Genomic DNA, 20,603 nt, shown 5'->3' with positions numbered 1-20,603 from the left:
GGAGTCCCGGCGGCAAGCACGCGGCGCTGCATGCGGGAAACCCGGGCGGCACCTCCTGCCGCCCTCAGCCTGGTGACAGTCTGGACCAGGCTTTGGGGGAGTCGGGACCCCTAAAGACAGCCTGGCTCCCACGGTCCCGGGACCGCCGCGGGGGCTCGCGGGCGCGGGGGTGGCACTGCAGAGCTGCAGCCTCCGCGCCCGGGCGCCCGCGGCCGGGTAGAGTCGGCCGCCCGCCCGGTCCGCAGCGGCGCTCCCAGAGCCAACCGTTTGCCCACCCTCCCCGGCTCGCTTCTGGCCCCGGCAGACCTGCCCTGCTGCCGCCCCGGGTCCGAGCGGAGCGTCCTGCCGCGCGGCGCTTTCCTCCTCGGCCCGGAGCGCGCGGTGCAGCGTCGGCTCCGTGTCTCCCGGCCTCGAGCCGCCAGAGCGACCCGCTCGCGCCCCCGCCCCCAGTCTCGAGCCTGAGCCCGCGCCCACCCTGCAGGAAGCGCCCAGCCCGCCGCGCCTCGGAGCCCGGCGGCTGGCGGGGCCCCGGGGGGGCGTTTTCGGCCCTCGGCTCCGATGACCGCGGCGGGAGCCTCGTGCCCCAGTTCCTACCGGCAGGTCCGTGGGTCCTGCGCCCCGGCGCCCCGTCCGGCGGCGCCGCGCTGCTCTGGACGCCCCTGCCCTCCCGCGGGTGGCTGCGCCTCCGCAGTCGCCGGGGGAAAGTTTGCGCTCCCGGCCGCCCGCGGCGCCCCGCCTGCCTCCACCGCCCTCCCGGAGCCAGGCAGCCTCGAGGAGAGGCAAGCGGGCCGCGCCGGGGCCGCTTGCCCTCCCGCCGCCGCCTGCAGCTCCTGACCCCACGGCCCCGGTCCAGCGCGCCCGGGCTTACCCCGCGCGCCGGCCCGGGAAGGCGAGCCGTCGGCGAGGGCGCATCCTCCTCCCCCGTCTGCTCTCCCCGGCTGGCAGGCGCGGAGGCCGGTGCGGCGTCACCGCCCCATGCCGCCAGCGCGAACTTCCCCGGTGCTCCCGGGCCGAGCGCCTCGGGCACCCCCGCGCTCCCGCCGCCGCCCTGCGGCTCAGCTCCACGCCCGAGGCCGCGCGCCGCCCCGCTGCAGAGCCCCCGGCGCCCCCGGCGCGCCGGCGCGCGCTCTCACCTCGCCCGAGCGCTACATGTCGGCTCCGGCTCTGAGAAACGCTCCTCTGCCGAGGCGCTCCGGTAGAGGCCGCCAGACTCTCACCAAACGCGCCCTGGCCCCGGGCCGGTTGCGAGGAAGGGCGAGGGGGCGCGTTCGGGGTCCCCGGCTTGGCCAGCTCTGGGACAGGCCACGATTCTGATGAAGTTTCTTGGTAGCCTGCGGGAGTGTATCGGTGCCTCGTGTCCCTCTTCCTAGGGCTGAGATGGAAAGGGGGTGTCCAGGCAGGCGCCGAAGGCCGGGGCGGCGAGAGCTTTCCTGTCTCAGGACCAGCCCTGAGCGCCTTTCTGGCCGGGCCTAAGTCCTGCCTCCACGCAGGCCCCTGTGTCTGCAGCTCCTACTCTCCATAGAAAGAAACTGGCCTCTGAGGCTACTTTTTAAAAAATTGTAATTCATTGCTATGGGAAGGAAAGTCAGTAAAATGGATTAATTAGAATTAAACGCTTACCTAATTGCTCTGTACATTTGGGGAGGCTGGGAAGTTCCCTTTCTGGACAAGAAGCCTTCTTGTCAGTGACAAGAGGACTTAGGGTCTGCAGACTTGTGAGTGGGTATCGGGTCTGCAGACTTGTGAGTGGGTATCAGACGTGAATTTTGCTGTAGGGCGTTACCTCCCGCACTCACGAACACGTGAAATTTCATTATTGCGGTCATGTTCGTCTCTGCCTCAGCGTGCCTACCTTGAGTGCTGAGGCTGGCTGGCACAAAAGACGCTTGGGCAGGATAGGGAAGCAAAGCAAGCACAGTTCTGGTTTTAAGATGGCAGCGTCTGTTTTTCTCCGGACCGGATGCCTCTTGGCTATGAGAACACCCAGGGGGAGATGTTCAATATTTAAATAAACCCAGCAAGAACCTGATGGGCAGTGTATTATCATTTCTGTGTCTTTTGTCGTACTCTGACAAAAGACAAAGGAAGACTTTGAGAGTCAGAGTCAAAAGACTGAATTGTTTACAGTCACTCTTAACAAGAATAATTGTGGAAGGGCAAATTTCTAACTCTCCTCCAGAAAAGATCTTTAATCATTCAATGTGTGAAGTCACACTATCCTTAGTTATGTTTAATACAACGCAGTCCAAATCTAAGCTAACTGCTGGCACTTTTGCACGTGCCAAAAATTCTAAGATTTTCTAAAAATAGCAGCTTCTAGATATATTTCAGAAATAGGACATAAAAATACATAAGTGTTCCAAATATAAGGAAATGTTATTCTGAGTATACACTTAGTCATAGTATTAAATAGCTCTGATTCCAGTGATTATGCATGAAATATAAATTAGATAAGATGCTTATTTGAAAGGCTTTTCTGATTCTAAAATGAATAAATTGAACAGACATTTCTTCATTTTCTAATTACTCAAAAATCATATCACTAAGATAAAGCTCATTGACAATCAAAATCATTAAATTAAAAGCAATAAAAATCAATATAATTGTAACCTATTAAGTGTTAGAATTCTAAGCTTAGAGATACCAGTGATAATTACTATTTTCCCAATATTAAACAACATAAGGCAAATCAAAGAGTTCAAATAACTAGTGAATTTAAAGCCTTAGAGATTACCAAAGGAAATCATTTAGTAATTTTTGCAAATAAATGTAGATAAACCAGGGATTATTTTGTATTAGTGAGAGTTACAGATACTGATTTTTAATAATAATACTTAACCGAATTTATGTTCTTTTCATGAATTATTTTTAAAATTCGCATCTTTTCCCTATCAGTCTAATGTCAATGCATTTTATTGAACACATGGAAATTATGTTTATTGAGAGCTAATCTTTAAATTTTGTTTAGCCATGTGGCTTAAATACTTAATTTCTCTATGTGATGAAATGATAGTCCCATCTCTTCTCTTAATATTTATGAACATATAAAGAGCCTTACATTGGACCTGAAAGGATAGTAAAATAATAAGGCATACCTTATGGAAATTCACGTTAGAAGAATATATATTAGCATTTCATAATTGTTTTAATACGAAATTCAGTGTTTGCCCTGGGAAATGATGGTCTATCCACTTAATTCCCATTTGTTCTATTAGCATTTTCCCTTGTGTTGAATGACAGAAAGCAAAGTAGTCATGGTTCTGGAAAGCAGTAGAGGGCACCACAGTTCCACATAACCTTAAGTTGGACCAGTCTCCATAAGAGCTTCCAAGTGAGAGACTAAAATAGCTGAACCTGGGGAAGCTGGGCAATGGGTGGACACCCTCTATCCCACCCAGAACAGAGGCAGCACAGCTAGGCTGTTTGTGGCAGTAGGTGGAGTAGAGACGGCTAAACACACACACAAACAAAAAAACGGTATTGCCATGAGGAAGCAGAGCTTAGTGAGAAGTTGAATGGAGAGTCTTCTAAGCTGAGAGCTGAGAGTCAATTCATTGAATTGTGTGATTTAGTATTTAGGAAAATTCAAGTGCAGGGTAAAGATAGCAAGAGATAAGATGAGTCGGGTACTGGAAGACAAAAACTGTGGAGCCAAGGAATCAACTTCTTGCAGGGAAGGAGTCACTGAATAGCTTCCTTGGTCAGGCAAGTACATGTTCCAGAACAGATTCCCCATAGCAGCTGTATACAGAAAAAGTGTTGGGAAGAGACAAATTTAGGCTAAAAGCATGAATGAACATTGCAGGTCCAGTCTATGGGGGAAATTTAATAAATGTTTTGAGTTTTTTCATTAATGGAATCATAACCACATTGATTCACATGTACTCCAAGTGGATTTATTAGTGCTTTGCCCAAGCAAGAGGGTCTTGATTGTTAAGGAAACAGAAATATCAGTTCTGACTAGAAGAAGAAACAAGATTCCTAGGAAAAGATGGCAGTTGATTTGGATTTTGAAAAAGAAATTGGTCAGAAAATATCAGAAAAAGGTAAAAGTAAGAGCAGTAACAAAAGTAGGAAGGTATGGGGCACATTAACTGATAAATGTTCCATTCACAGAAATCACACTCTATATTTTTAGTCCATCATTGATTCCTTTTATTGTTCACTTTATTTAAATTAGAGTTATCATATTAGTTATCTGAAGGCTATATGTAGACTACAGATGTGTTTAATTAGTCGGCGCTATTTTAAAATAAAGACAACTTAAAAACCAGAAGATTTCACATGAATCAATGAATCATAGATGAATTATTCTATTCATAGACTAATTGCATCTAGATGAATAGATGAATTATATCTATTCAATGCATAAATAGATAGATTTTTGGCTTTTCTTAAACGAAAAATAGTTAAGATCAAATTTAGCAATAGTGGACATACATTACCACCTTCCCCAGCTGTCACCCACTTATACTAGGCACAGGATCCTCAGAGCAACATGGTCTCTTCTGTTTTTACACCTAGGCTGGCCCCTTCACTTATATTACCTGGCAAATAGAAGCACATACGTCTTTGTTTTGGATTCCATTTTATCTTCTTTACTGGCTTGTTAGTTACATCTATTTATTTTGTTTTTATTAGTTTGGCCAAGGTTGAAAATAGAAATCTCTAAATTAATATGCATGCAAGCTAAGTCACTTCAGTCGTGTCAGACTCTACAACCCTATGGACCATAGCCTGCCAGGTCCTCTCTTCATGGTATTCTCCAGGCTAGAATACTGGAGTGGGTTGCCATACCCTCCTCCAGGGGATCATCCTGATGCACGGATCAAGCCCATGTCTCGTATGTCTCCTGCATTGGCAGGCACAGTCTCTACCACTAACAGCGTCCATACCTACCTGTAAGTAACGTATGCCGTTTCACGTGTAGCATATGAATCTTACAACCTTATACTTGCATATTGTTTGTTGCCCTATTTTCTGGTGGTGTCACACTTTACTTCTACATAGTTAATCAGTTAACTTTTACTTTAACAGTCAGAAACCTAGTTTTTAAATTGTGATAAAATGTACATAATATAAAATTTATATTTCAGTTCAGTCGCTTAGCCATGTCTGACTTTGCAACCCCATGGCATCACACCAGGCCTCCCTGTCCATCACCAACTCTCGGAGCCTGCTCAAACTCATGGCCATCAAGTCAGTGATGCCATCCAAACATCTCATCTTCTCGTCCCCTTCTCCTTCCACCTTCAATCCCTCCCAGCATCAGGGTCTTTTCCAGTGAGTCAGTTCTTCGCATCAGGTGGCCAAAGTATTGGAGCTTCAGCATCAGTCCTTCCAATGAACACCGAGGACTGATCTCCTTTAGGATGGACTGGTTGGATCTCCTTGCAGTCCAAGGGACTCTCAAGAGTCTTCTCCAACACCACAGTTCAAAAGCATCAGTTTCTCAGTGCTCAGCTTTCTTTATTGTCCAACTCGCACATCCATACATGACTACTGGAAAAACCAGAGCTTTGACTATACAGACCTTTGTCAGCAAAGTGATGTCTCTGCTTTTTAACATGCAGTTTAAGTTTGTCACAGCTTTTCTTTCAAGGAACAAGTGTCTTTTAATTTCATGGCTGCAGTCACCATCTGCAATGATTTTGCAGCCCAAGAAAATAAAATCTCTCACAGTTTCCATTGTTTCCCCATCTATTTGCCATGAAGTGATGGGACCAGATGCCATGATCTTAGTTTTTTGAATGTTGAGCTTTAAACCAGCTTCTTCACTCTATTCTTTCACTTTCATCAAGAAGCACTGCAGTTCCTCTTCACTTTCTGCCATAAGGGTGGTGTCATCTGCATATTTGAGATTATTGATATTTCTCATGGCAATCTTGATTCCAGCTTGTGCTTCCTCCAACCCAGCATTTTGTGTGATATATTTTGCATATAAGATAAATAAACAGGGTGAAAATATACAGCCTTGATTGTAATCCTTTCCCAATTTGGAACCAGTTCATTTTTCCATGTCTGCTTCTAACCGTTTCTTCTTGAACTGCATATAAGTTTCTCAGGAGGCAGGTAAGGTGGTCTGGTATACCCATACCTTCAAGAAATTTCCAGTTTGTTGTGATCCACACAGTCAAAGGTTTTGGCATGGTCAGTAAAGCAGAAGTAGATGTTTTCCTGGAACTCTCTTGTTTTTTCTATGATCCAACGATGTTGACAATTTGATCTCTGGCCCCTTTGCCTTTTCTAAATCCAGCTTGAACATCTGGAAGATCTCAGTTCATGTACTGTTGAAGGTCATCTGCAGAATTTTGAGCATTAATTTCCTAGCGTGTGAGATGAGTACAACTGTGCCATAGTTTGAGCATTGTTTGGCACTGCCTTTCTTTGGGATTGGAATCAAAACTGACCTTTTCCAGACCTGCAGCCACTGCTGAGTTTTCCAAATGTGCTGTCAAAATTTAGTGCAGCACTGTAACAGCATCATCTTTTAGGACCTGAAACAGCTCAGCTGGAATTCCATCACCTCCACTAGCTTTGTTCATACTGATGCTTTCTAAAGCCCACCTGACTTCACACTCCAGGATGTGTGGCTCTAAGTGAGTGATCACACCATCATGGTTATCTGGGTCATTAAGATCTTTTTTGTATAGTTCTTCTGAGTATTCTTGCCACCTCTTCTTAATATCTTCTGCTTCTGTTAGGTACATACCATTTCTGTCATTTATTTTATCCATCTCTGCATGAAATGTTCCTTTGGTATCTCTAATTTTCTTGGAGATATCTCTAAACTTTCGCATTCTATTGTTTTCCTCTATTTCTTTGCATTGATCACTGAGGATGGTTTTCTTATCTCTCCTTGCTATTCTTTGGAACTCTGCATTCAAATGGGAACATCTTTCCTTTTCTCCTTGCCTTTCGCTTCTCTTCTTTTCTCAGCTATTTGTAAGGCCTCTTCAGACAACCATTTTGTCTTTTTGCATTACTTTTTCTTGGGGATGGTCTTGATCCCTGCCCCCTGTACAATGTCATGAAGCTCGATCCATAATTCTTCAGGCACTGTATCAGATCTATCCCTTGAATCAGTTTGTCTCTTCCACTGTGTAATCCTAAGGGATTTTGATTTAGATCACACCTGAATGGTCTAGTGGTTTTCCCTACTTTCTTCAGTTTAAGTCTGGATTTTGTAGTAGGAATTTCATAATCTGAGCCACAGTAACCTCCCAGTCTTGTTTTTGCTGACTGTATGGAGCTTCTCCATCTTTGGCTGCAAAGAATATAATCAGTCTGATTTCAGTGTTGACCATCTGGTGATGTCCATGTGTAGAGTCATCTCTTGTATTGTTGGAAGAAGATGTGCTCTATGACCAGTGTGTTCTCTTGGCAAAACTCTGTTATCCTTTGCCCTGCTTCATTCTGTACTCCAAGGCCAAACTTGCCTGTTACTCCAGGTATCTCTTGACTTCCTACTTTTGCATTCCAGTCCCTTATGATGATAGGGCATCTTTTTTGCATGTTAGTTCTAGAAGGTCTTGCAGGTCATCATAGAAGCGTTCAACTTCAGCTTCTTCAGCATTAATGGTTGGATCATAGACTTGGATTACTGTGATATTGAATGGCTTGCCTTGGAAACAAACAGAGATCATTCTGTCATGTTTGAGATTCCAACCAAGTGCTGCATTTCAGACTCTCTTGTTGACTATGATGGTTACTCGATTTCTTCTAAGGGAATCTTGGCCATGTAATAGATATAGTGGTCCTCTGAATTAAATTCGCCCATTCCAGTCCATTCTAGTTTGCTGATTCCTAAAATATTGAAGTTCACCCTTGACATCTCCTGTTTGAACTTCCAATCTACCGTGATTCATGGGCCTAACATTCCAGGTTCCTATGCAATATTGCTCCTTACAGCATCAGACTTTACTTCCATCACCAATCACACCCACAACTGGATGTTGTTTTAGCTTTGGCTCCATGTCTTCATTCTTTCTGGAGTTATTTTTCCACTCTTCTTCATTAGCATATTGGGCATCTACCAACCTGGGGAGTTCATCTTTCAGTTTGATATCTTTTTGCCTTTTCATCCTGTCCATGGGGTTCTCAAGGCAAGAATACTGAAGTGGTTTGCCATTCCCTTCTCCACTGGAGCACGTTTTGTTTCCCCATAATAATCAACAATGTTTGTTTCTGTTTTCATTTTGTTTTTACTTAATAGGCACCTGTGAGGAGAGAGCAAATTAGTTAAGATGGTGTGTTTCGGCTCCCTCACACCAGGTTTTGTAAATATTGACTCTGTAACAGCTGAGATCATTTATAACATGGAGCATGCACGTCACGAGGTACTCGCTTGGTCACAGATTGCATGCATGACCTCCAGGTGAGCTCCACCTGGAGCGCTGTGGCGTATTACTGGTGCATCGAGGCTGTGACCGCTGTGTCAGCCGTGAGATGAGAGAGTATAGCGTGTCTGCTGCTGCGTCTGCTGTATCAACCAGGACGTCATAAACGTGTCTGCAGTTCCTAGGGCTCCTCAAGTCTCCTTCCAGCCTCTTAGATCACACCTTGCCTCCCCTGGGTTCAGTGAACAGTGTGGCCAGTGAGATACAGAGAGACAGCACCCTAATAGGTTTGCAGAGTGTTACCTTATTGTTGCTTTGCTTTCCCTTTTCTTAATAGTGATATTGAGTATCTATAGGTGCTGGTTGCACATTTGTATATCTTCTTTCAAATGTCTTCTCAAGAGCTTTGCCCCTGTTTGAAATGGGTTGTTTGACTTTATGGTGTTGGATTATATACTGGTATTAATCCCTTAGCAGATATATAATTTGAAAATATTTTTTTACTCTGTTGATACTGTCCTTTGATGCACAAAATTTTCATTGTGATGAAGTTCAGTTTGCCTGTTTTTTCTTTTGTTGCCTGTGCTTTTGATGTGCAAGTAATCATTGGCAAATTCAAAGTTGTGAACTTTTACCTTATGTTTTCTTCTGATAGTTTTATAGTTTTAACTCTATGTTTACATCTTTGACCCGTGCTGAGTTCATTTTTGTATATGTTGTTTGGGTGTAATTCAACTTCATTGTTTTGCATATGAATGTTCAATTTTCCCAGCACCATTTTTTAAAAAAAAATCCTATTCTTTACCTCAGAGAATGGTCTTGGCATCCTTTGATAAGTCATGTGACCATACATGCAAGGATTTTTCTCTAGGTTCTTTACCCTGCCTTTAATCTAGTACTATGCTATTTTGATTATGGTAGCCTTGTAATAAGTTTACAAATCAGTAGGTGTGAGTCCTCAAATTTCATTTTTCTTTGTTTTTCTTTTTAAAGATTGTTTAGCTATTCATATTTCCTTGAGATTCATCTGAAACTAAGAAAATGTTTCTGTAATTCTGCAAAAAAATGTCATCAAGATTTTGATAGGAACAGCTTTAAATCTGCAGATTCTTTTGGATAGAATGGACATCCTAGAAATATTGAGTATTCCAATCACTGAAAGTGGAATGTTTTCCCACTTATTTAAGTCTTTACTTTCTTTCAGTAATATTATGTAGTTTGCTTGTACATGTGTGTGTTCTCAGTTGTACAGTCGTGTCTGACTCTTTGAGACCCTATGAACTGTACCTGCCAGGCTCCTCGGTCCATGAAATTTTCCAGGCAAGAATACTGAAGTTGGTTGCCATTTCCTACTCCAGGGGATCTTCCTGACCAGGAGATTGAACCTGCATCTCTTGCATCTCCTGCATTGGCTGGTGGATTCTCTACCACTGCACATGCTGGAGATTTATTATTGCTAGAAATAAATGAAAATGAAAGCACAATATTCTTAAAACTTATAGGATGTAATGAAAGCAGTGCTAAGAAGGAAACTGATAGCTGTAAATACCTACTTTAAAAAACAACAAATATCTTAAATCAATAGACTAACTTACAGTTTAACCAACTTAAGAAGAAGAGCAAATTATACATAAAGCAAGCAGAGGAAGAAAATAATAAAGATTAGAGCAGACACAAATGAAATTGAGGGGAGAAAAACAACAGAGAGAAGCAGCACAATCAAGAGTTGGTTCTTTGAAAAGATAAAATTTGACGGACTTTTAGGTAGTTAGAAAAAAGAGTTTTTTAAAAAAAAAACTTAAAAAAGTTTAAATTACTAAACTCAGGGATGAAATTGAGACTTTGCTAGTGGTTCTCTGGAAATAAAAATGATTAGAAGAGGGCACTGTAGGCTATTTTAGGTCAACAAATTGGTATAACTTAAATGAAATAAACCAATTCCTAGAAACAAAATGCTACCAGGACTGACTCATAAGGAAATAGAAAATCTGAATAGATTTTTGACTAGTAAGGAGATTGAATCAGTAATAAAAAGACTTCTCAAGAGTCTGTCAGAATGAAGTAAGTCAGAAAGAGAAAAACAGATATCATGTATTGATTCATATATCTGGAATCTAGAGAAATGTGCAGATGAACCTGTTTGCAGGGGAGCAGTAGATGCAGATACAGAGAGTGGATGTGTAGACACAGTGGGGGTGGGGTGGATTGGGAGACTGGGACTGACATATTCACTAACATGGGTATGACGGATGGCGAGTAGGAACCTGCTGTATAACACAGAGAGCTAAACTTGGTGCTTTGTGGTGACCTAGATGGGTGGGATGGTGGGGATGGGAGGGAGAGCCAAGAGGGAGGGCTTTATGTATACAAATAGTTGATTCACCTTGCTGTACAGCAGAAGCTAACACAACGTCATAAAGCAACTATACCTCAATAAATAAAAGAAGAATAGAAGAGCTCAGGATCACATGGCTACGTTGGTGAATTCCTAACATACACTTAAATAAAAATTAACAGCAATCATTTTCAAAATGTTCAAAAAAATTGAAGTGGAGGAAACACCTCCTAACTCCTTCTTTAAGGCCAGCTTCAGCTTTATCTTTATACCAAAGCCAGATAAAATTTTCTAAAGGAAAATAAACTACAGACCAATATGCCTTATGAAGACTCATGGAAATATCCTCAGCAACATACTAACAAGCCAAATTTAGCTGCGTATCAAAATGTTTATATATGACCCATGTGTAAATGACCCATAACCATGTGGGATTTGTTCCTAGAAGGCACCCTAACCCTATGTGCAAAAATCGAATAAAGCAGTACACCAAATTACCAGATTGAATAAAACAAAAACAAAGAGAGAAATGTATTGATCATCTCAATAGAAGTAAAAACGCTTTTGAAAAAATTCAACAACTTTTCCTGATAAAAACACTCAAACAAGAAATAGAAGGAAACTATCTCAAAATAATAAATTACCATATATTAAATACCCACAGTTAATATCATATTCAGTGATAAAGGACTGGAACATTTTCTCTAAGTTTAGAACAAGGTATCACTTTGCCACCTCTATTCAATATAGCACTGGAAGTTATAGTCAGAGAAATTAAGAAAGAAAAATAAACAGAAAAGGAAAAAGTAAATTGGAAAGGAAAAAGAAAAGTTATCTCTGTTCACAAACAATATGGTCTTGTACATTACTGTTGGGTATTCAGTATATTGATGTTAGATCTAGTTGACATATTGTGTCATTTAAGTCCTCTATTTCTTTACTTATCTTTTGTCTATCTGTTTTGTCTCTTATTGAGCAGGTACTGAAATCTCTGGTTACTACTGAAGAGCTATATCTTTCTCCCCATGGTGCTGTCATTTTTTTTTCATATATTTTGAGGATCTGTTATGATGTCAATAAATGCTGATAATTATTGTGTTTAACTTTTCTTTTTAATTTATTCAAATTTTTAAGTGGGAGGTAATTATACTGTTGTGCTAGTTTCTGCTGTACAACAACATGAATCAGCTATAAGTATACACCCTCCAGTTCTACTCTTCTAGGTCATCACAGAGCATCCAGCCGAGCTCCTGTGTTATACAGCAGCTTCTCAATAGTTATCTGTTTTATACATGGTACTGCTGCTGCTGCTAAGTCACTTCAGTTGTTTCTGACTCTGTGCAACCCCATAGACGGCAGCCCACTGGGCTCCCCCGTCCCTGGGATTCTCTAGGCAAGAACACTGGAATGGGTTGCCATTTCCTTCTCCAATGCATGAAAGTGAAAAGTCAAAGTGAAGTCGCTAAAAAAAAAAAAAAAAAGTGAAGTCGCTCAGTCATGTCCGACTCTTAGTGACCCCATGGACTGCAGCCCACCAGGTTCCTCCGTCCATGGGATTTTCCAGGCAAGAGTACTGGAGTGGGGTGCCAGTACTATACATGAATAAATTCTACTTTCTCAATTCATCCCATACTCTCCTTCCCCTGCTGGGTCCAAAAGTTAATTCCCTTCATCTCTTTTCCTGGCAAATAGACTCATCAGTAACATTTTTTCTAGATTCCATTATATATGCATTAATATATGATATTTATTTTTCTTTTCTTTCTGACATATTTCACTCATGACAGAGTGCATGACAAGTTCTAGTTTCATCCACCTCAGTTGAACTGACTCATTCATTTCTTTTTATGAAATGAACTCCACTGTGTATATATACAACTTCTTTATCCATTCATCTGTCAATGGCCATCTAGGTTGCTTCCATGTCCTGGCTATTGTAAATAGTGCTGCAACGAATATTGGGATGCATGTGTCATTTTGAATTATGGCTTTATCAGGGTGTATGCCCAGAAGTGGGACTCCTGGGTCACATGGTAGGTTTACCCCTAGTTTCTTAATGAATCTCCATACTGTTCTCCATAGTGGCTGTATCAACTTACATCCCCATCAGCATTGCAAGAGGGTTCCCTTTTCTCCACATCCTTTCCAGCACGTTTTGTTTGTATACTCTTTAGTGGTGGCCATTCTGACTGGGATGAGGCGACCCCTCATTGGAGTTTTGATTTGCATTTCTCTAAAATGAGCATTTGTAGCATCTTTTCATGTATTTGTTGGCCATTTATGTGTCTTCTTTGGAGAAATGTATATTTAGGTCTTCTGCCATTGTTTGATTGGGTTGTTTCTTAATATTGAGCTGCATAATCTCCTTGCATATTTTGGAGATTAGTACTTTGTCACTTGCTTTGTTCGCAAATATTTTCTCCCATTCTGAAGGTTGTCTTTCCATCTTGCTTATAGTTTCCTTTGCTGTGTGAAAGCTTTTAATTAGGTCCCTTTTGTTTATTGTTGTTTTTATTTCCATTGCTCTAGGAGAGGAGTCAAAGAGGATCTTGCTGCAATTTATGTTAGGGAGTGTGCTGCCTATGTTTTCCTATAAGAGTTTTATGGTTTCTGGCCTTACATTTAGGTGTTTAATCCATCATTAGTTTACTTCCATGTATGGTGTCATGAGTGAAGGAGAATATTCTAAATATTCTAATTTTATTCTCTTACATGTATTTGTCCAGTTTTCTCAGCACAAGTTATTGAAGAGTCTATGTTTCTCCATTGTATATTCTTGCCTCCTTTGTCATAGATAAGGTGCCCATATGGTGTGTGGGTTGATATCTGGGCTTTCTGTCTTGTTCTGTTGATCTAGGTTTCTATTTTTGTGCCAGTTACCATAATGCTTTGATTACTGTGGCTTTGTAGTATAGTGTGAAGTAAGGAAGGCTGATTCCTCCAGCTCCATTTTTCTTTCTCAAGATTGCTTTGCCTACTCAGAGTCTTTTGTGTTTTCATACAGAATTGTGAACATTTTTGTTCTAGTTCTATGAAAAATGCCATTGCTGATTTGATAGGGATTGCACTCTGTGGATCTCTTTGGATAGTGTAGTCATTTTCATAATACTGATTCTTCCAGTTCAGGGACATGATGTATTTCTCCATCTGTTTGTGTCACCTTTAATTTCTTTGATCAGCTGTATAGTTGTTTTTTTTTTTTTTTTTGTATACAGGTCTTTTGTCTTAGGTTGGTTTATTCCTAGATAATTTATTCTTCTTGTTGCAGTGAGGAATGAGATTGTTCCCTTAAATTCTCTTTCTGATTTTTTGCTATTAGTATACAGGAATGCAAGGGATTTCTGTATATTGATTTTGTGTCCTGTGGCTTTACTAAATTCATTGATTAGCTCTAGTAATTTTCTGATAGTATCTTTATGATGTTCTATATATAGTATCATCAGAGAAGGCAATGGCGCCTCACTCCAGTACTCTTGCCTGGAAAATCCCATGGGCGGAGGAGCCTGGTAGGCTGCAGTCCATGGGGTCGCAAAGAGTTGGACACGACTGAGTGACTTCACTTTGACTTCACTTTCATGCATTGGAGAAGGAAATGGCAACCCATTCCAGTGTTCTTGCCTGGAGAATCCCAGGGACGGGAGAGCCTGGTGGGCTGCTGCCTATGGGGTTGCACAGAGTCGGACACAACTGAAGTGACTTAGCAGCATATAGTATCATGTTATCTTCAAGCAGTGAGAGTTTTACTTCTTCTTTTCCTATCTAGATTCCTTTTCTTTTTATTCTGATTGCCATGGCTAGGACTTCCAAAACTATGTAGAATGACAGTGGTGAGAGTGGGCACCCTTGTCTTGTTCCTGATCTTTGAGGAAATGTTTCAGTTTTCCACCATTGAGAATAATGTTTGCTGTAGGTTTGTTGTATATAGCCTACATTATGTTCCTTCTATGCCCATTTTCTGGAATCTTTTTAAAAAATCATAAATGGGTGTCGAATTTTGTCAAAAGTTTATATTAATCTACTGAGGTTATTTTATAGTTTATTATTGTTATTGTCATTAAATTTTTTTTAAATTGTTTGTTTATTTTTGGCTGCACTGGGTCTTCATTGCTGTGCACAGGCTTTCTCTAGCTGTGTAGTACTCCGACTTCTCATTGCGCTGGCTTCTCTTCTTCCAGAGCACAGGCTCTAGGGCACATGGACTTCGTAGTTTGGGCATGTTGGCTCAGTAGTTGTGGCTCATAGGATTACTTGCTCCTTAGCATATGGAATCTTCCCAGATCAGGGATCAAACCGCTCCCCTGCACTGGCAAGCAGATTCTTAACCACTGCACCACCAGGGAAATCTTATCATATGCTTTTTAATTTTCAATTTGTTAATATGGTGTATCACATTGATTGGTTTGCATATATTGAAGAATACTTGCATCCCTAGGATAAATCCCTCTTGGTCATTGCGTATGATCCTTTTAATTTGTCATTGGTTCTGTTTGTTAGCATTTTGTTGAGAATTTTTGCATCTATGTTCATCAGAGATATCGGCCTGTAATTTTCCTTTTTGTGATATCTTTGTCTGGTTTTAGTATCAGATGACAGTGGCCATGTAGGATAAATTTGGGAGTGCTTTTCCCTTGCAATTTTATGGAAGAGTTTGAGAAGGACAGGTGTTAGCTTTTCTCTAAACATTTGATAGACTTCACCTGTGAAGCCATCTGGCCTGAGGCTTTTGTTGCTTGGAAGACTTTTTAATCACAGTTTTTATTCTGATGCTTTTGATTGGTTTGTTCATATTTTTTATTTCTTCCTGGTTCAGTCTTGAAAGGTTGATCTTTTCTAAGAATTTATCCATTTCTTCCACGTTGTCTATTTTATTGGTATAGACTTGCTCACAGTAGTGCTTTATGGTCCTTAGTATTTATGTGATATCAATTATAACTTCTTTTTCATTGCTTTATTTTTGCCACTTTATTTTTTAATCAAAGGATAATTGCTTTACAGGATTTTGTTGTTTTCTGTCAAACATCAACAAGAATCAGCCATAGGTACACTCATTTCCCCCCCTCCCCAACCTTCCTCCCATCTCTCTCTCCATCCCACCCGTCTAGATTGTCACAGAGCCCATGTTTGAGTTCCCTGATTCAAACAGCAAATTCCATGAAGGATTCTTAGTGATGTATGGCAAAACCAATACAATATTGTAAAGTAATTAGCCTCCAATTAAAATAAATAAATTTTAAAAAATAGGAAAAACAAACAAATAAACAGCAAACTCCCATTGGCTATCTATTTTACATAAGGTGTTGTACATTTCCATGTTACTCTCTCCATACATCTCACCCTTTCCTTCCTCTCCTCCCCCCATTTCCATAAGTCTGTTCTCTGTCTGTTTCTCCACTGCTCCCCTACAAATAAATTCATCAGTATCATCTTTATAGATTCAATATATATGCATCAGTACAAGATATATATATTTCTCTTTCTAATTTACCTCACTCTGTATAATAGGCTCTTGGTATGTCCACCTCATATGACTCATTTGCCTTCCTTTTTATTGCTGAGTAATATTCCATTGTGCATATGTACTACAGCTTCTTTATCCTTTCTTCTGTCGATGGACATCTAGGTTGCTTCCATGTTCTAGTATTGTAAAGAGTGCTGAAATGAACTGTGGGGTATGTGTGTCTTATTCAGTTTTTGTTTCCCCAGTGTATGTGCTGAGGATTGGGATTGCTGAGTCATATGGTGATTTTATTCCCAGGTCTTAAGGAATCTCCATACCATATTCCATAGTGGCTGTATCAATTTATATTCCCAATAGCAAAGTATGAAGGTTCCCTTTTCTCCACACACTCTCCAGCACTTATTGTTTTTAGACTTTCTGATGATGGCTCTTCTGACTGGTGTGAGATGCAATATCATTGTAGTTTTGATTTGCATTTATCTAATAATGAGCATATTTTCATGTGTTTATTAGTCATCTGTATATCTTCTTTGGAGAAATATCTGTTTAGGTCTTTTTCCTACTTTTTGATTGGGTTGTTTATTTTTCTGATACTGAGTTGTATGAGCTACTTGTATATTTTGTAAATTAATTCTTTGTCAGTTGTTTCATTTGCTATTATTTTCTCCCATTCTGAGGGTTTACAACGTGTTTGTAGTTTCCTTTGCTGTGCAAAAGCTTTTAAGTTCAATTAGGTCTCACTTCTTTATTTTTGTTTTTATTTCCATTACTCTAGGAGGTGGATCATAGAAGATCTTTCTCTGATTTATTTCATTGAGTGTTCTGCCTATTATTGCCTCTAACAGTTTTAGTTTCTGGTCTTACATTTAGGTCTTTAATACATTTTGAATTTGTGTTTATATATGGCATTAGGAAATACTCTAATGTCCTCCTTTTGCACGTAACTGTCTAGTTTTCCCAGCATCTCTTATTGAAGAGGCTATCTTTGCCCCACTATATATTCTTGCCTCCTTAGTCACAACTAAGGTACCCATGAAGAGCATGGACTCTCTATCTTGTTCTATTGGTCTGTATTTCTGTGTTTTTTTGTTTTTATTTTTGCTAGTACTGTACTCTCTTGATGATTGTAGCTTTATAGTATAGTCTGAACTCAGGAAAGTTGATTCCTCCAGCTCCTTTTTTATTTCTCAACATGGCTTGGCTATTCGGAGACTTTTGTGTATCCATATGAATTGTGGAATTTTTTGTTTTAGTTCTTTGAAAAATGAATATTGATTCATCCTACACAGGAACATGGAATATCCTTCCATCAATTTATGTCATCTTTGATTTCTTTCATTAATGTCTTATAATTTTCTGTGTACAGTTCTTTTGTCTCCTTAGGTAAGTTTATTTCTAGATATTTCATTCTTTTTGTTGCAGTGGTGAATGGGATCGATTCTTTAATTTCTTTTTCCGATTTTTCATTGTTAGTATATGGAAATGCAAGTGATTTCTGTGTTTTGACTTTGTACCCCTTTGTTAAATTCACCAATTAGCTCTAGTAATTTTCTGATACTATCTTTAGGGTTTTCTATGTACAGTATCATGTCACCTGCAAACAGTGAGAGCTTTACTTCTTTTCTGATCTGGATTCCTTTATTTCTTTTTCTTCTCTGATTGCTGTAGCTAGGGCTTCCAGAACTATGTGAATAATACTGGTGAAAGTATTATTATTCATATCTTATTCCTGATCTTAGGGGGGAATGCTTTCAGTTTTTCACCATTGAGAATAATGTTTGCTGTAGATTTATCATATATAGCCTTTACTATGATGAGGTAGGTTCCTTTTATGCCCATTTGTTTGAAGAGTTTTAGTCATAAATGAGTGCTGAATTTTGGCAAAGGCTTTTTGTGAACCTATTGAGATGATCATATGGCTTTTATCTTTTAATTTGTTAATATGGTGTACCACATTGATTGATTTTCATATATTGAATCCTTGCATCACTGGAATAAACCCAACTTGATCATGGTGTATGAGCTTTTTGATGTGTTGCTGAATTCTGTTTGCTAAAATTGTGTTGAGGATTTTTGTATCTGTTCATCAGTGATATTACCTGTAGTTTTCTTTTTTGTGTGTTGTCTTCGTCTGGTTTTGGTATCAGGGTGATGGTGGCCTCATAGAATGAGTTTGGAAGTATTCCTTCCTCTGCAATTTTTTGAAAGAGTTTTAGAAGGATAGGCATGAGCTCTTCTCTAAATGTTTGATGGAATTCTCCCGTGAAGCCATCTGGTCCTGGGGTTTTGTTTTTTGGGAGATTTTGTATCACAGCTTCAATTTCAGTGCTTGTAATTGGGTTGTTCACAATTTCCATTTCTTCCTGGTTCAGTCTTGGAAGATTGAACTTTTCTAAGAATTTGTCCATTTCTTCCTTGTTATCTATTTTATGGCCATTATAGTTGTTCATAATAGTCTCTTATAATTCTTTGTATTTCTGCATTGTCTGTTGCAACCTCTCCTTTTTTCATTTCTAATTTTGTTGATTTGATTTTCTCTTTTTTTCTTGATGAGTCTGGCTGAGGATTTGTCAGTATTGTTTATCTTCTCAAAGAACCAGCTTTTAGTTTCATTAACCTTTACTATTGTTTCTTTCCTTTCTTTTTCATTTATTTCTGCTTGGTTCTTTATGATTTTTTTCCTTCTACTAATCTTGGGTTTTTTTTGTTCTTTTCCCAGTTGCCTTAGGTGTAAAGTTAAGTTGTCTATTCAATGTTTTTCTTGTTTCTTGAAGTAGGATTTTATTGCAATAAACTTCCCTCTTAGAACCACTTTTGCTGTATCCTGTAGGTTTTGAGTTGTCATGCTCTCATTGTCATTTGTTTCCAGAAATTTTTTGATTTCCCTTTTTATTTCTTCAGTAACCAGTTGGTTATTTAGAAACATATTTAATCTCCTTGTGTTTGTGTTTCTTACAGTTTTTTTCCTGTAATTGATATCTAGTCTCCTAATGTTGTGGTCAGAGAAGATGCTTGATATGATTTCAATCTTCTTAAATTTCCTGAGGTTTGATTTGTGACTCAAGATGTGATCTATCCTGGAGAATGTTCCATGTGCACTTGAAAAGAAGGTATATTCTTCTGCATTTGGATGGAATGTCCTGAAGATATCAATGAGATCCGTCTCATCTAATGTATCATTTAAGACTTGTTTCCTTACTAATTTTCCATTTTGATCATCTGTTCATTGGTGTGAATGCGGTGTTAGCCTCCTACTATTATTGTGTTATTGTCAATTTCTCCTTTTAGGTCTGTTAGTGTTTGTCTTATGTACTGAGGTGCTCCTATGTTGGGTGCATCAGTTCTGCATTGTCTGTGCATCAGTTCTGCATTATCCTAGGTTGGGTACATAGATATTTACAATTGGTATGTCTTCCTCTTGGAGTGATCCCTTGATCATTATGAAGTGTCCTTCTTTATCTCTTGTAATTTTCTTTATTTAAAGGTCTATTTTATCTGATATGAGGGTTGCTATTCCAGCTTTCTTCTTACCATTTGCACGGAACATATTTTTCCATCCTGTCACTTTCAGTCTGTATGTGAGGCCTGAAGTGGGCTCCTTGTAGACAGCATATATGTGGGTCTTCTTTTTGTATCCATTCAGCCAGTCTGTGTCTTTCGGTTGGAGCATTTAATCCAACATTAACCCACCATTTTTTAAAAAGCAATTATTGATGTATATTTTCCTATTGCCATTTTCTTAATTATTTGGGGTTGATTTTGTAGATCTTTTTTCTTCTCTTGCATTTCTAGACTGTATGAGTCCCTTTAACATTTGTTGTAAAGCTGGTTTGGTGGTGCTACATTCTCTTAACTTTTGCTTGTCTCTAAAGCTTTTGATTTCTCCATCAATTCTAAATGAGATCTTTGCAGGTTAGTCTTGGTTTAGTTTTATTTATTTATTTATTTTTGTGTTTCAGTACTTTAAATATATCCTACTGTTCCTTTCTGGCCTGCATAGTTTCTGCTGAAAGATCAGTTGTTAATTCTATGAGTTTTCCATTGTATGTTACATTGTGGTTTTCTGTTATTACTTTTAATGTTCTTTCCTCATGTTTAATTTCTGTTAGCTTGATTAGTATGTGTCTTGATGTGTTTCTCCATGGATTTTTCCTATATTGGACCCTCTGTGCTTCTTGAATGTGACTGGTTATTTCCTTTTCCATGCTGGGGGAATTTTCAACTGTGATCTCTTCAAAAATGTCCTCAGTGCCTTTCTCTTTCTCTTCTTCCTCTGGGACCCCTATAACTTGAATGTTGGTGTGTTTAATATTGTCCTAGAGGTCTCTGAGTCTACCCTCAATTCTTTTTATTCTTTCTTCTCTATTCTACTATTTAGCAGTTATTGCCACCATTCTGTCTCCCAGCTACTTACCCATCCTCCTGTTTCAGCTAACCTATTACTCATTCTTTCTAGAGTATTTTTAATTTC

At 39.9% G+C, this 20,603-nt stretch overlaps 1 protein-coding gene across 3 annotated transcripts in view; it reads right to left on the bottom strand.

Annotated features, from left to right (window-relative positions):
- GABRA5 (gamma-aminobutyric acid type A receptor subunit alpha5) overlaps window positions 1-1,453 on the bottom strand; it is a 95,758-nt gene extending 94,305 nt beyond the window's left edge. The window contains exon 1 of one of the 3 annotated variants that reach the window (XM_069559186.1): window positions 1,134-1,453. The gene's annotated coding sequence lies outside the window, so the exon portion shown is untranslated. Of the gene's footprint in view, window positions 1-868 lie in introns of all 3 variants that reach the window. The other 2 variants (XM_069559187.1, XM_069559188.1) reach the window with 2 other exon arrangements.
- Window positions 1,454-20,603: the final 19,150 nt, after the last annotated feature.

Source organism: Ovis canadensis, chromosome 18, assembly GCF_042477335.2.
Source record: "Ovis canadensis isolate MfBH-ARS-UI-01 breed Bighorn chromosome 18, ARS-UI_OviCan_v2, whole genome shotgun sequence".
In the NCBI taxonomy this organism is placed as follows: domain Eukaryota; kingdom Metazoa; phylum Chordata; class Mammalia; order Artiodactyla; family Bovidae; genus Ovis; species Ovis canadensis.
Note: the sequence above shows the minus strand (reverse complement) of the source record. Positions and strands in the feature narration are given on the sequence as shown.